Source organism: Ursus americanus, chromosome 19 (genome assembly GCF_024610735.1).
Source record: "Ursus americanus isolate L20-20 chromosome 19, mUrsAme1.1.p, whole genome shotgun sequence".
In the NCBI taxonomy this organism is placed as follows: domain Eukaryota; kingdom Metazoa; phylum Chordata; class Mammalia; order Carnivora; family Ursidae; genus Ursus; species Ursus americanus.
Window position 1 is genome coordinate 39,146,721 of NC_142145.1, and position 16,908 is coordinate 39,163,628.

The following is a 16,908-nucleotide window of genomic DNA, read 5'->3' on the forward strand; positions in this document are numbered from 1 at the left end:
CTGGGAGGGCATTCCCAGAGCTGACGGAATCAGGCTGAAAGAAAGCTGATAAGAGATCATGAAGGAGAAGGGCTTTCAGGGCGTAGTGGAAGGACAGGGAGGCATTTTGGGAATATGGAAATGTGCAAGTGACTTGGGGAGGGTGGGGTGATCACAGGAAAGCAGCAATGAGCAAATCCGTTTCTGAGCATAGCTAGAAATGGAATCTTAGAGCCTTAGAGTCGACTCTGAAGTGGAGCTGGAAAGAGTTTTGAGTTTGGAGACAGATAAACCTGAATCATCCAATTCCTACTTCTATTGCCCCATTTCCAGGACGACTTTCTGTGAGCTATTTAGTAACCCAGATGTGTTATGCTTATGCATTTGTAAAATAGAAATATCTAGGGCGCCTGGGTGGCTCAGTTGGTTAATCCTCTGCCTTCGGCTCAGGTCATGATCCCAGGGTCCTGGGATCGAGTCCCACATCGGGCTCCTTGCTCTGCTGGAAACCTGCTTCTCCCTCTCTCTCTGCTTGCCACTCCCCCTGCTTGTGCTCTCTCTCTGTCAAATAAATAAATAAAATCTTTAAAAAAAAAAGAAATATCTAATATTTTACTTTAAAGGACCTTTCTAGTAACTTTTAATATGAGATGATACAAAAGCTCTGGTGTCAAGGATAGACATGTATGGGCTGTGGAATGTTTCTTTAAATATTCTGAAATAGTTGCTAAAATTAAAAGTTGAGACACGTTACATAAAAATTTGTGTTTCTGGCTTCTCTTGAAAAATTAGAAAAGATGGCAGCTCTAGGCCCACATTCACACATGACAGTGGGCTCTCACTCTCAGACATCACAACTCACTAGGCCTCCCTCCAGCTCTGAGGCTAGGTGACATTTCTAGTGGCCCAATCAGGCTCGAGCTTAGTTCTTTCCTTACGTGCCCTTGTTTGAGACATGCCCGTGTTTGTCTCATCTATGTTTCTACCTGGCCTCTTGGCAACTTGGGTTAGCCATTGCTGGCCTTCCAACAGCCATTTAGATAGTGAATAACAGCTCAGTTTTTTATTTTTGTTTTTGTCTTTTGTTTTGCCAAACAGACATCCTCACCTCCTTGAACGACTCCTCTTCAGACACAGTTTCTGGAGCCCTTATCACTTAGAACTTCCCCCTCTGTCAGACTCCCACTGGCTCCTGTTTTTCTTCAAATGGGATGCTCTGATGGGGGCACATGACCCAGATGGGATCAGGCCAGCACACTGGGCATTGAGACCGTTACTTCCCTTGACAAAGGGGCTCCACTGCCAAGGGTGCACCCTGAGAGCATTTGTACCGAAGTAGCTATGACCGCCCCCCTCATCATGACACTACCCGTTGTGACCTGTTAGTCACAATGATCTAAAATCACCATATATTATCCATCGCCCTACGCTTTTATCATTTATAAATTTGACTTTATCTGTTTTTCAGCTTTATGGAGGTATGCTCGAGAAATTGTAAGCTATTTGAAGTGTATACCGTGGTGATCTGATACATGCATACGTCGTGGAAGGATTTCCCACCATCTAATTAATTAAAACATCCATCACCTCACATATTTACCTTTTTTAAAAAAGATTTTATTTATTTGAGAGAGAGAGAAACAAGCGTGCACACAAGTGGGGGGAGGGGCAGAGAGAGAGGGAGAAGCTGAACGTGGAGCGGGACGTGGGGTTTGATGAGGGGCTCCACCCCAGGACCCAGAGATCATGACTGGGCCGAAGTCAGATGCCTGACTGAGCCAGCCGGGCGCCCTTTATCTTTTTTATGTGAGAGAACATTTAAGTTCTACTGTCTTAGCAAATTTCAGTTATATAGTATAGTGTTACCAACTAAAGTTCCCATGTTTCACATTAGGTCCTTAGACTTTATTCAACTTGTAGCTGAAATCTGTACTTTTATCAACTCTTATTTCCCCCACCTCCCAGCCCTGGCAACCACTTTTCTACATTCTGTTTCTGAGTTTGACTTTTTTTTTCTTTTCTTTTTAATTTAGATGCCACATATAGGTAATATAATGTAGTGTTTGTCTTTCTCTGGCTTATTTCGCTTAGCATAATGCCCTCTAGCTCCATCCATGCTGTCACAAATGGCAGGGTTTCCTTCTTTCTTGTGGCTGAATAATAATCCAGTGTATTTACATACTAATTTCATTTATCCATTCATTTGTCAATTGGCGATAGACATTTATGTTGTGTCTATATGTTGGCTATTGTGAATAATGCTGCAGTGAACATGGGAATATCTCTTTGATACCTGATTTTCATTTCCTTTAGATATGTATCCAAAAATGGAATTGCTGGATCATATGGTAATTCTATTTTTAATTTTTTTGAGAAACCTCCGTACTATTTCCTTTAGTAGCCAAACCAATTTACATTCCCACTAACAGTGTACAAGGGCTCTCTTTTCTCCACATTCTGGCAAACACTATGTCTTTTCTTTTTGGTGATCGTCCTTCTATCAGGTATGAGGTGCTGTCTCACTGTGGTTATCACTTATAAATTTTAACCTAATCTGGTAACCTATGTTTATGTCTTATCATCTCACCCTGTTAGTTCTATCTTCCCCTCCATCTTATTGACACCATTCAATAGTTGATTCTGTCATTCACTGTGTTAGTGTGCCCTCCAAGCCTTGTCCTTGGCCACTTTCTTGCTTTTGCCTTCTGAAGTGTCATTGATCTGGAAATCATTAATAAAATTTGAATTTGAGCAAGACAAGGAGGTGGAGGGAAAGCGGAGTCATGCAGAGTACAACAAGCAGCGTGCATCTGATTGTTGAATCAACGATAAATTTACAGAGATAGAGGTTATTTTTAACATAAAAAGAAGAGAAAAATGTTGGCAGAGACCTACAGATCAAATGGAGATGGTCTAAAGTGAACGTAAGAGAGTGCAGGAGAAGGAGCTACAGTGCCTTTTAGGTGAGAGAAGAGCAAGGAGGAAGGAAAAAAGAGAAGAGGAGCGGAAATGCATTCTCGGTCAGAGGAACACTTGTCGGAAAAAATGGCAATGATAAATACAAGAAAAATCTAGTGTTTCCTGCCTGAGAGGCAGTCTGTGAGGATGACTGAAGGTCACACGGATAAACACAGGCACCCTAACATAAGAGGGCCTGCCTTTCCTGTGTTTGTTTGAGTTTGTGAAAGCTCTTGTAGAAAGATGGCTACAGGGGATCCACCAAGAGGGATGAGTTAAGGTCAAAAGTCACCACATTCCTGGAGTCCTAAGCGGTTGCTGTAGAAACTGTGCTCTAGGGCGAATATTAGCAGCAGTAAGGATCCATTGCCAGAAAACAAAATGTGCATTGTTGAGACATTTATGCTACAAATGTGTCTTCTCTTCACCCTACGCTGTTTTTCCTCACATTCTGACCATGGGACTATAGGGTAGATGTTTAACTGAGGTAAAACAGACCAATTTGATGACGACATTCCTCCTATGATAGACTATGCAGTGGTTGATGGACAGCTCAGGCCTGCTCTTAATTTAAGGTTCTTCTGCTCTCTCCCTTATAATGAACAAACTTGTTTATTAATATTTTTAAAGTACAAGAGATTAACTCTCTTTTTCTTCATTTAGTTTCTGAAGGTGCCTGTGAACCGCTAGCCAGGGATCTGGTGACCCTGAAATGCTTATTAATTTTACTGCAAGTAAGCTGATTAGCCAGAGTGGAGAGGTGGCTGGCCAAGTACTTGGACTGGGTCTCCGCGGAAAGAGTGGGGGTGGGGCGGTGCCTTGCATCTTTGCAGGGTAGAGAATTCAATTTTGTTAGCTCTTCCAAGGTGAATAAGCCCCGTGGGTTTGATTAAAGGTAAGCAAATCATAAAAGACTCATTTTAAAACCATAATACCAATTTAATTAATAGTCAGATGGTTGCTGAGTAAGCAAGGAATTACAGCAAAGGAACTTGACCAATTTTTTGAAAACATTTTATCCAAAGTACTGATGAGCCTAGAAAAGTTTCCTTACTTCACCATAGAGTATGCTTTTCTGGTGCACAAAATGCTTGTGTCTACCCTATCTGGCATGTCTTTCCTCCGGGATTGCTGAATAACCACGAAAAAGCCTTTTCCTTTGTCTTCCCTTCTTTCACTGTCCATGTGGACGATCACGCAGGTAAAGGCTAACATTAGCTAGGATACGTTAATTAGACCACATTTTATTTTTTATTAATTGTAATTTTAGTTTCATGGTTGAATCTCAGTGCCCGACCTAGTTGGGAAAAACAGTTGGGAACTCCCCAGTATAAGAATCTTCCATAGCTCTTATCCTGCATGCTGCCGTATCTGGGGACTGTATCATTGAAAGCAGCAACCATGGCCCCACACCAAGTTCTAGAACTGACCCTGTCGCTATCTGGGAGACTTTAATTTACTTTATGCCAGTAGCTCTGATGATTCAAAGTCAAGACACCCATGCCTGGGTCCACGTTCACATCTGTCTCAGCAATCGCACATTTGTTAAGGATTTTATCCATAGGTAATTATTAGATGAAGTTAGAGTTTTAGTTTCTAGAGCCACTCAGAGTTCACCCAGCCCTACTTATGATGGAAAGAGGTATAGACAGGAGAGGAGATACCAGGCTCTTATCTAGTTGGCAGGTTTTCTTCGTATTTCTGTTTTTCTCTGTAGCTTTCATGCAGCTGGTGTGGCAAAACAGGCCTGAGGTTGCCTGCCCCTTAGATGGGGCTATGTGGCCATATCCTGTGAAACATAAGCAAGAATCAGGGTATGGCCTGATGAAAAGATAGTATGGAACAGACTACTGTTTTCTCCAAACATGTCTTTGTGATTGGCTGAGAGCTTAGCTCAGTTCACCAAGAGACTGCCCTGGGGTTTGGGTCCATTGTACAAGCTAGAATGAAAAGAGATTTATTCAATTGATTTTATCTCTTTACCATTATCACCTGTAGAATCAGTTTAGAGCCATCATCCAGGATCCATGGCTCAGGATCCATATTTTGGTGACTTTTATGTATCTTTCAGTTTTGGAAATATGACTAATAAAGGGATAGCTTCTGTTCATCAACTGATTAAAAAACAAGCAACTATTGAGCATTTTCTGACTGTGTGCCGTGTGCTAGCCATCACCCTGAGAAATATCCAGAAGCATAGGTTTCAAAGTTGCTTATAATTTATTTTTATTTTTTAATTTTTTAAAATATTTTATTTGAGAGAGAGAGAGACAATATTAGTGGGGGAGGGGCAGAGAGACAGACTCCCCACTGAGTGAGGAAATGGACGTGACACGGGGCTTGATTCCAGGACCCTGAGATTACCACCTGAGCTGGAGTCAGATGTTTAACTGAATGAACCACCGAGGCACCCCCTCGAAGTTGCTTATAACTCAGTTATTAAGAAAATATATTTGCCATTCAATGGGAAACAGGTGATGAAGTAGGCAATTTATTCAGAGAAGGAGGAAGTCACTTTCAGGCTCATGGAAAGCTTCTATAAGAAGTGAGATTTAAGGGGTGCCTGGGTGGCTCAGTCGGTGAAGTGTCTACCTTTGGCTCAGGTCATGATCCCAGGTCCTGGGACCGACCCCGCAACAGGCTTTCTGCTCCGCAGGGAGTCTGCTTCTCCTTCTGCTCCTCCCCCACCTGCTCGTGCTCTCTTTCTCTCAAATAAATAAAAAAATCTTTAAAAAAATAAAAGAAGTGAGATTTAAGTTTTATCATCAACGAGAAATACAACCTAGGTAGGAGAAAAGGAGCAGTGCGTGCGATTTGTGTCCCATACAAGTAAGGGAGCATTTGAGGGGTAGATGCTGGATGGGGCAGAAGAAGTCAGTGGAATGCACACTGTGGTACATGGAATAGAGGAAAATCCGAAATCCAGGATTAGGAACCGAGCATAGAATTTGATGGAAGCCTCAGTTTTAAAGGGCTAGACAGAGAGGTTAAGACCAGGAATGAGAATAGTAATGGGGATAACAGAGCAAGCAGGTCAGGAGGGGTAGCTGGAATTCCAGAGCCTGAAGTCTGATGGGGTCTGGACTGAAGACGATTCTGGATGCTGTTCTTCCCCCAATTTTCCATTCCTGTAGGAATATAAGATCTGGGGCACCTGGGTGGCTCAGTTGGTTGGGCGTCTGCCTTCGGCTCAAGTCATGATCCTAGGGTCCTGGGATCAAGTCCCGCATCAGGCTCCTTGTTCAGCGGGAGCCTGCTTCTCCCTCTCTCTCTGCTGCTCCCCCTGCTTGTGCTCTCTCTCTTTCTCTGTCAAATAAATAAATAAAATCCTTAGGAAAAAAAAAGAATGATAAGATCTGTAATAGCACTTAGGGTAAATGGAAAAGTCTGCTCCATTTGGAGGTGATGAGCCTACTGACCGGGGCTCCCCAAGCCCTACCTGGCAACTCCAAGGGCAGAGGGGATCATCCCTATACATCCTGTATCCTCCATTTGTTACACATGGATTGCGAATTTCAGCCATTGAGACCTAGTTCTAAGTGTTTGGTTATATTTGTTGTCGCTCTTGCTGATTTTATTGGGCCCTTGGAGCCTACTTTGTGAAGGATAAGGAGGTGGTCTGGGCACTGAGCTGTTGGGACAGAGCGCCACGGAAACCAGAGTGAGCCAAAGTGAAGAAGTGGAAGAGTATCAGGTAGGGCCTGAGGATGCAGAGCAGAGCGGAGTCTACTGTATGGATGTGGACTGTATAAGCCTAAGCAGAGGAGCCAAAACACAGCTCGGAGTTGGACTGTGCAAGCTCTTTAGTGCTTTCCTGAGAAGTCTGAGTTTTATTTATAAGCGAGAACGTAAACCTTCCTGATAATTTTTGAAAATCTTTAGAACGATGCTGTTGCCCGTCAAATGGGCAAATACATACTCTTAATAACTAAATTATATGCAACTTTAAATATATGATTTTGGTATCTCCCACTGTGATGGGACCCCTTGGCTCACCTTCAGAAGGTGTTCAATTATAGTGAGCCTGGAACACTCTGCCTCATGAGGTCAGTGAGCTCATTGTCACTAGGAGGTCCATGTGAATGCTCACTGGTCATTGGTCACAGGTATCATTTCGATGTCATTGACTTCCTTTATAATCCTCTATATTTAATTTTCGGCACAATGAGGTTAAGGACCCGGGCAAAAAGACAGAATGAGCCCCAGCCCAGCACCACTTGGCTGTAATCTAATGGGATCCACTGGCATACATGGAAAAAGAGAATGGCAGTCATCCCTGGGATTGGTTAGTCGTGGAAGGAAATTGTCATGTTGGCTGTTTGGATGGAAGATTTGTAGTTTTACAGACGGGACTTTCCCCAGGGTAAAGAAGAGTGCTCTGGAGACTTCCCATGGAGACAGAAGACATGTTGCCATCCTGACCTGTGAGACCGTTGGGTTTGTTACGGAATATCACTACACCGAAATGTTTATTTATGCTTCAGCATCTGTGAGCTTGGTCACCAAAAGTCCCATCTCTGAGATTTTAGATGAAACAGTGGTTCCAAGCTCCCACAGTTGACTTTGGACATTGGTTGGCCCACGTGAATTGGCAAATCCACCCAGGTAATGCCCCTGAGGAAGAAGACCAGCTGGGCTTCACGTGGAGAACTGACCTCCTACAATGTTACGATAGTAATCAGGCTGGTGTGGTGTCACTGGTTTCCAAGGAAGGGACACTGTTCAACAGACAGAGTTAAACAGGAGGCTACCAGAGGGACAGGGTGTTGAGGAAGATGGAGGGTAAAAATGATTTTCCATTTTAGAACTTAAGAAGATTAGAGAGTGTCTCTCTGACAGAAAAGACATAAGGCAGTGAATAAAAATAGCAGTGTAGTAAACCGAAGGTCTTATTTATGGAACGAGAGCATTTGCATATCTAAAGGCAGAGGGCAAAGCGACAGTTCAAGTTTCGCCCTACTCAGATGGCTCTGCAGCAACATCACTGCTCATCCATTTTCCACGGAATCTGTTCTACAAGCTCCTGCCAAACTCATCTTCTTAATGCACACCTCTGATTACATCACCTCTCTCTTCAACAGCTTTCTCTCGCTCCCCATGGCCAGCCCAATAAAGTCCAACGTCCTCTGCGTGGCATTCAGAGATGGCTGCGTCTTAGCGCTTCTCCATCTTCATTTATTGCTGTGGTTCCTCAAACACCAGCTGAGCACTGAACGGTTCCTGTGACCTGCCACCCTATGCCTTTCTCCCCCACCCTTGTCCACTCTCCTGCCCACTCTAACTGCCCGAGGGGCAAACAAAGCTCCCAGAGGCTTTTTAGTGTGTGAAAGACAACCTTGTGTGGAGGGTGAGGCTTGAGGCAGACGTTTTCAGAGAAGAAGGAGCTTTGGGAGCCTTGCAAAGTGCTGGTGAAGGCCATGGTCACAGAGAGAAAAAGCCAGATGAAAGACAGTTATGAAGGTAGTATTAAGAGATTCTGGTGCCATTAGCAATGGAAGGCGAGTGAGAAGAAAGAGTCAAGGATGACTGGAGTACTTTAGCCTGGGAGGCTATTTAGATAATCAAATTATTTGCCCTTACAGCCAGAAATATGAAAGAAAGTGAATCTAGTTTGGGACATGTTGAGTTTCAGGGGTTGAGAGCCAGGCGTCCATGTCCAGATGGTGGCTGGGAAAAGCCTGGGAGATGGGGCTTGGTGGGGGTGGGAATCAGCATGGGGCTGGAGAGTCAGAGTCAGGAGCATTCGGGTTGGATTCCAGCATTTGGAGGTCACTGAGAGCCATTAACAATGAGAGGATCGAGAATGGAACTCCGGGGTCAACTAACATTCAGTCAGTGATAAAAGCAAGAAAAGCCTGAAACAGAGGTTTTTCCCAGGCAGAAGTTTATTTCTTTCTTGGGAGGTACTTTCTACCTCTCTTGAACATTTATGACATTCTTCAGGCTTGTTGTTACTCAGTTTCTCTGTCCAGAAACAATAGTGCCTTGAAAGAAGAGGCAATGTCTTCTTACTCTTTGCACCCACAGTCCCTCGTGCAGGACGCGGCACACGGGATATGCCTAATAAACACTTCTCGAATGATTCCATAAACGGACGAGGTCACTTCCAGCTGCAGCTAGGTTTTGCTTTCTGTCTCAGTGACTCAACACTTGCATTGCCCTCTATAACTGACTTGTGGCATTTCTGATCTTGGCCAAACAGTCTAACTGCCATTTGCCTATGTTCTAGGTTGCACGTGCCAGACGGAGCCAGGCTGAGTCTGAGCTCCTGCGCTCCTGGTTGCATCCCCTGACCCCGTACCTTTGTTTCCCTGCCTACTTGCCGGGGCCCATCTTCACCCAAGGGATATTCCATGGACCTCTATTTGGCTTCTGTATTTGTCTGAGGACTCATTTTCTTCATCTTTGATGATGGACTCAAATTCAAAACTTCTTTACTATGATTCGGCAGGACTTGCTGCTCCCTTGATGTTGGATTGCTTCTAGAACACGCACTCAAGAAGACAATTTCACCTCGATTTTTACTTAACTCAGAACAGGTTTGGAAATGGGAACAAACTGCTTTATTCTGAGCTGTTAGAGAAATCTCTTGTGTCTTTGGGGTCAGAGGAGGAACTTCTTCCCTACCACACATCCTGGATCAGTGTTTCCTAAAGCGTTTGGCCCCAGACCAAGAGGGTCAGCATTCCCTGGGAACTTGTTAGAATGTAAATTTTAGAGAGTCACCCAAACATACTGAATCAGAAAACCATCTGTTTTGACAAGATCTCCAGGTAGTTTTAGTGTGCTCTGTATTTTGATATAACTCATGTTAAGGAGTGAGGTTGGGCCTTGGAGTCCAGAGTCCAGTTTCTTTAACAGCTCTGCCACCACCTAGGTGGGTAACCTTGGCCAAGTTCCTTCACCTTTCCAGACTTCAGGTTTTTTTCTTTGTAAGATAAAATTTTTGAGTCAGCTGAGCACAAATTGGAGTCCTAGTACTCTATGGCTCTTTGAACACCACAAAGAGAACAACACAAATTCTCAAGGTGTTAACAGGGGAGAGTTTCAGGGCTGGTTGGATACATTAAAAGGGCTAGGCTGGCCGGTGACCAGGTGCCTGTGGTCTCTAATGACCTCCAACCTTGTTCAGAAACAAATCCGCTTGGCCAGGTGTTCATGAGGCAAATAAGAACCTCTTTGCCAAAGTTCTGTGTTGAGAGAGGTTAAGCGAATGATCTACGACATGTGGGTTCTGTTGAGTCAGGGTCCCTTACACTGGTATAGAAGGAACTATTTGCAGATATTAGTAGCTTAGGGAGACTGATGCATGAACAATGATCAACCCAGATTTCAACAGGCAACAGAATTACCCAGATAGTGGCTTAGTGCTGCTTGCTGCTGTGTTTTAGTTACTTATGAATTCAGCAGAGGAGCTCGTTCATTGTGTTCTCAATTTAAAGAGTTTAAACTACAAGGTCACTCTGAAAATGAGTGCTGATTCTTCTAGAGAAGTAAACCATGTCATTAGCTGCCTGTATAGTCAATACAATTCCCTTGGAACACAACTCAGCTTCTATTTTTTTAATGCATATTCATGCCAACACTATAATTCTTCAGTTGGGACAAATGTCTGCATAAAAAAACAAAATGAATATATCCATAGCTTTATTGGAGTCACGTATAACCCCAGTTGGCCTTTTTCCCACTGTTTAGTTCTGAGACCCGCTCCAAAGTCTTCATGAAGATAAGTCGGCTGGCACTGGTGGGTTTGGATCGGCAGTTTTCCCAACAGCACAGCTGGCCCCCAGCATTTGCAATCTCTTATCCCCATTCCTGCGGGTGCTGTGGGGCTGAAGCCGGCTGAGACAGGTAAGCTGCCCCATCTGGCATCACGCCCGTCCCCCAGAGTCCCTCACTCACTAAGCTTCTACCTGGAGACCTCAAGGCCTGTCGACATGCCATCTATCGACTCACTGCCCATTTTTATTTATTTTTTATTATTTTTTTTTAAAGATTTTATTTATTTATTTGACAGAGAGCGAGAGAGCACAAGCAGGAGGAGCAGCAGAGGGAGAGGGAGAAGCAGACTGCCTGCTGAGCAGGGAGCCTGATGCGGGACTTGATCCCAGGACCCCAGGGTCATGACCTGAGCTGACGGCAGATGCTTCACTGACTGAGCCACCCAGGTGCCCTCACTGCCCATTTTTAAAGACGGTTACAACTATGAATAAGTGGGACATGCCTGCTCATAGTTGATTTTTAAATCTCTTTGTTGGCCGTGCTGGGGGAGGGAATATTGATGAAAAACTCAGCAGAACTTTTGTGTGAAGGAGGCAGTCTGAATTTTTGGTGCCACCACTTTTTTAAAGCCTTCCAGCTATCTCCCCACTTTCCTGGACCAGGGCCGTACTTAGATCTGTCCACACCCACCGTGGCTATGGGGGCTGCTGGGCAAACAAGTCTTTGTCTTGCGAGGCAGCCGAGCAGAGGGGGAATGCATGGGCTTTGGTGTGAGGGAATCTTGGTTTGCATCAACTTTGCTGCACCCTAACTGTCTCACCTGGGTTTGCTGACACAGTCCGAGAGGCTTAACGTCCTTCCCCCCTAAACAGCGATGAGAATAGGGAGGATTGAATGCACCAGGGGACAAGAAGCACAGCGCAGTCATGGATGCACAGTCATTCACGATGTTGGTCTAGTGGGTAGAGGTGGATGGGGAGACCGGCATGTTTGCCTTATCTTTTGTTTAAGCAATTTAATCTTTGGCTCTGTTTGTCGTGGATACTCTACAAAGGAAGTTGCAAGCCTGTGGCTGTCCATTTCCAGGGCCCAGCTCTTTGGATAGGAATCACTCTATCGAAACCCAGTTTCAGATCCATTTCATTTTGGCCCTGAATGCCATCCCTGTCATCATCAAATACGGAAGTCCTGTCAGAACGTGGAGTATTAGCGAACTCGGTAGTGGCCTTTTGGATTACGACACATGTAGAGATGTAAGTAGTTACCAGGGCGTTCAGGCGGTGTCTGTTTATTTCAGTGAGGCTCACTACGCTGCATGGCTGTCGCTGCAGGTATTCCGTGGAAATAAAGATAGCGAATCAAGGAGGAGGAGCGCTGCAGTCTCTGTTAATGCGGGAAATATGATGAGACGTGATGGCCTCCTCCTCCCAGCCACGCAAAGATAGAACTCTGAATGGTCAGCATTGCGGAGGGACAGCGGTTGGAACCGGGCCTTGCTGTTTATTGTAAGCTAAAATAGAACTCTTAAATCATATTGCTTAAGATCGAGGCTCCCAGCAAATAGGCCAAGGGTGACAGTTGCATCAGTAGCATTTAAACTTTGTCCTAGGCTTTGAGCTTCTGTGATTTCAGAGGCTTCTGTTTGGCAGGCTCAAAAAATACCCATTCAAAGGAACTGACTCTGCAGCAGGTTGAGCTCAGAAATGGGGAATGGGGACCCTGGGCGGCAGTTAGCAGAATATTACCTGACCGACTGGAGAGAAATATCAGCATTTGGCGTGTGGTTCGGTGATTAGAACCTTTTCTAATATGACATAGAAATTCTTTTTTTCTTTTCATGTAAAAAAATTTCTTGCACCTGAACCTCTATTTAAAAAAATTATCTATGACGAAAGGTTAATAAGAAGGCAGCATTGCCTTGAAAGGACTTTGTGTTTTATAAATCAAATGTGCATGTGTTTTTTTTGACAAATGGTAACCCATTTCTGGATGACATAACAACTTCAATCACCTTTAGTAGTTTGTGCCAAGGATTGGCAGGTCCTTTGCCCCATCTATGAGGCCCACGGTGAGTGGTCCTAAAGGGGGGACTCTCCAGGTTTCTTCTGCTAATGCCCCCCGTCCAGGACAGTGTGCAGGCGGAGGGAGTTCAGTGAATGATGCTGATCTTGCAGCAAAGCTGGAGATGAAGTCAAGCATCGCCTTGCTCTCAAGCATCTAAAACCTCTTGCCAGCAGAGTGTGTTAGGAGCCAGGTCCACACACTGGAAACCAGAAGCAGGTATAAAGGACTCGGCCGGTAGTTCACACCGGGAAAAGGAGAGGTGCCGATGCTGGGTTGCGGGATTGAAGAAGACTGTGAAGGAAAGCTTTTTGGTGGGGGCTGGAGTAAAAGAGAAGATCTGAAGATCCAGAAAAGACAGAGGATTGAGAGGGGGAATTTCCTGACCCTTGGCCTCTCTAGACCACCTCTTCGCCTTCTCAACGTTCCCCTCCTAGCTCTCCCCTCTTCCCTTATGCCCCCATTTCGTCCATCCTGCTAGTTTGGCGTCTCTGTTTTGTGGCTTCTAGTACTCCTGGCAGAGAATGAGGAGGGTCACTCTTCCACAAAAGGGCATACTGAGTCAGCCCCAGTATGCCCTACCCTTAGCTGGGAGGCCGATCAAGATGGGATCCTGGGAAGAAGGGTCCTGTAGACCATTCGGAGTCTAAAGTCCTCAGGCTCACTGCGCAGGATTTAGGACCCTCAGGCACAGTTGCTCTGAACCCACTCTGGCTTTCTCTTGCTGCTTACTTCCTGCTTTTGCCCCGCAGTTGTGCTAGATGCTTCCCCCTGTGCAGCTGTTAGTGACAAATCAGAGATTAAGACCTAAACCTCCAAGGTGGCCAGTCTCCTCCGAGCTGGGCTCATGGGAGGGGGCTGCTCTTGCTCGAAAGTGGCTTCCTTGCTTCTTCTGGGGCTGTCTGCACAGGCAGCGACTTTCTGAAGAGGAACGGGCTTGGCAGTTGGGAGCAGCTGGGAGCTGGGGAACAGGGGACATTCTCAGAGCCCTGGTACCGCGTTTGGTTGGAGTCTACGCTGAGATTTGATATTCAAAGCCATCAACTTCATTTTGCTTGTTCTTTCAATTTAGAGCTTGAACTTTCTGGGAAGGCAGTATAAAAACATGGTTTATCTGGGGATTTCGACAATGCTTGATTTCCTTTGAGAAGGATAATCTGGACGTGAATGTGTAAGGGTTGCAATTTCAAGTCCGCAGGGGGCAACTAGGGAAGTGAAAGCATTTAAAGAAAATGATGTATGCACAAAAAGAGGCATGTCTCACCATTTGAGCTCAGGAAAACTGGTCTCGTCCCAGCTTCCTCCTGCCTCTAGGGCTGGAGTGGCTGGATCAGCAGGGAACAGGGAGTGAGAGGTACTCAGCACACGCTCCTCAGAAAAGACAGAGCAGATGCTCCTTCAGTGCTGTCTTGCTGGGGCATCATTGTGGCTGTGAACTTTGGGTGTTTGCATCTCTATTTACCTTAAAGATTTCTCTTATTCGTGAGTGAGATTTGTTATGCTCTGCTCTTGCAGGGAACATCTCGGTGGGCAGTCACATGTTACTGTGAAGTTGTTCCAGGATCTCCAGGCCTCCTCCTGCCCCAAGTGGAAGACAAGCTGAGGTCTCCCAGAGGTAGATAAGAGTAGCATGGTGTAGAGGAAAAAGCATGAGCTTTGGGTCAGACAGCCCTGTGTTCAAACCCTGTCCTTACTACCTGGTGGGTGATTGGAGAAGTTTCTAGTTCCTCTTCAGTGAAAGAGTTAATGGTGCCTACATCAAGGGGATTGGGAAGGACTGGAGAAAACAAGAGGTGGAATGTACTGGTTTAACAAAGAACCAGCTCTCAGTAAATGTCTATCCCTCCCCCCCTTTTTTTTTTCTTCCATTTGAATGGCTGCTCATAATACCTAGTTTCAGTGTGTTGCTTTCATTCAGCCAGGCCTTGTTCTTTAGCTGCCCCATTATGGAAACCTAGAATGACTGGCTTGGAAGGTACCTCCGTAGTCCCCAGTACAATCCCCCACTTTACAGATTTGAAAACTGAGGTCCAGAGAGGGCAACAGCTTGCATAGGGTGGTACCAACAGCCTTCAGTGAGGGCTTGCTATGGGCTGGGCGTTGTGCCTTTTATCCTTACAATAGTCTTGTGAGATGCTTTTTTAATCTACATTTTACAGATGACAAATGGAGAAAGTTTTGGGCAATTAATCTACACTCTACCAATCAAGGCCACACAAACCTTCATCGAGGAAACCAGAGCTGTGACTGAAACAGACTCTCTGGGCTCCGCCTTCTTCTCCATCCAGCAAGGATGCCTTCCCAACACCTGAATGGGACGGTCAACTTCAAGGTTTTTCTATGTTCTCTGAGATCAGGAAAGGTCCTTAATGAGAGGATCACCCACAGAGAAAAATCTAGAAACATTTTTAAAACTTTTTAAAAAATGAAGAGACTTTACTTTTTAGAGCAGTTTCAGGTTGATACAAGAATGAGTAGAGAGTATAGAGAATATCCATACACCCCCTCAAATGCCCCACCCCACAACTCACGAGTGGGTACATTTATTATAATTGATGAGCCAACACTGATACATTATTATTAACTAAAACCCATAGTTTACGTTAGGGTTTGTTCTTTGTGTTGCATATTCTGTGGTCTTGACAAAGGTATAATGACATCTATCCATCATTGTAGTGTCACACAGAATGAATTTACTGCCCCCAAAATCCTCCGTGCTCTTCCTATTCATCCCTCATGCCCCCCAACCCCTAGCAACATTGATCTTTTACTGTCTCCATAGTTTTGCCTTTTCTAGAATGGCATAAGTTAGAATGATACTATATATAGCCTTTTCAGATTGCTTTCTTTCCCTTAGCCATAGCTCCTCCATGTCTTTTTATGACTTGATAGCTCATTTTCCTTTATGGCTAAATGATATTCCATTGTCTGGATGAGTTACAATTGTTTATCCATTCACCCACAGAAGGACATCTTGGCTTCTTCCGGGTTCTTGCGTGCAGATTTTTGTATGACAGAAATGGTTTTCGATTTGGCAGGTAGAATGACTGGCCCAGCTTTAAGAAGTTGAACTTCTTAAATTTCTTCTTCAATTTCATTTATTTGTTTCAATCTGGTTTGCTTCCCTCATCACACACAAGGATTCCTCATTTCTCTGAGCACACGCTCCTTTATTGAAAGATGAACAATCTATATCATATAATGGGCAGAACTCCGGGGCTTGGGAACCTCTCAGGACTTAAGTTCACACAATGTCCCCTTGGGCCCTCAGACTTAATTAGATTTAGGGGAACTTAGATTCAGAAATAGTCAGCAGCCTTGGAGTCTTGACCCAAAGAAACATGTCACGTGGAAGATTCTGACACTCAGCTGGCCATTCAGGGCGCTTTGGGCATGGGCAAGATTCTTAGTAACTTTCAATCCCATTCTTCCTTCTCCTGAAGTTGGTTCGGGAAAGAACAATTTCTCAACAGCTAATGTTCTCCAGAGCACAATGGGGAGTAAATGTGTGTGTGTGTGTGTGTGCATGTGTGTGTGTGTGCGTGTGCGTGTGTGTGTGTAAGTGTGTGGGGTGCGGCCAGAGGTAGGTAAGCAAAGAGACATACTCCACATGTAGACTAGGAGAAAATTACCTGAATTTTAATGTTTTGTTACTATTTGGCAATGGGGCTGTGGAAACCGGCATGCTTCCCAGTCGCCCTGGGGGCTCAGTCCATCCCTTTCTTTTACTGAAGAGCTGAGACTTGCATGCTTCCGGGTTCTATTTGCTCTTATTTTTACGCAGCCATTTCTCTTCTCACTGAAGATTGAACTTTTCTTTGCCTCCGTAAGCAAGAGCCCTGCTCAGAAGAGCTGCCTGGGACAGCCTTGCTGGTGAGGCCACATGCTGTGTTTCAGACATTCGTTTTGTTAGGCTTCCTATTTTATTATGGTTTTAAAATCTTTCCAATAATCGCAGTAAACTTTAAATGAACCTAAAAATATATTCCTATGGCCTTTTGGGAATGATTTCCTTGGGCGATCAAATCAAAATACCCCTTTCTTTAGTTATTAATATTGGAAATAAGGGAAGGAACTGAGAGAAGGCAGAAACAAAAGAAAGCTGACATTTTTTTCTAGTGTCATTGATGGAAGAGCCCTGCACACGTATTCTAATAAGCTGTGTGTAAAAACATGCTCACGTATGTG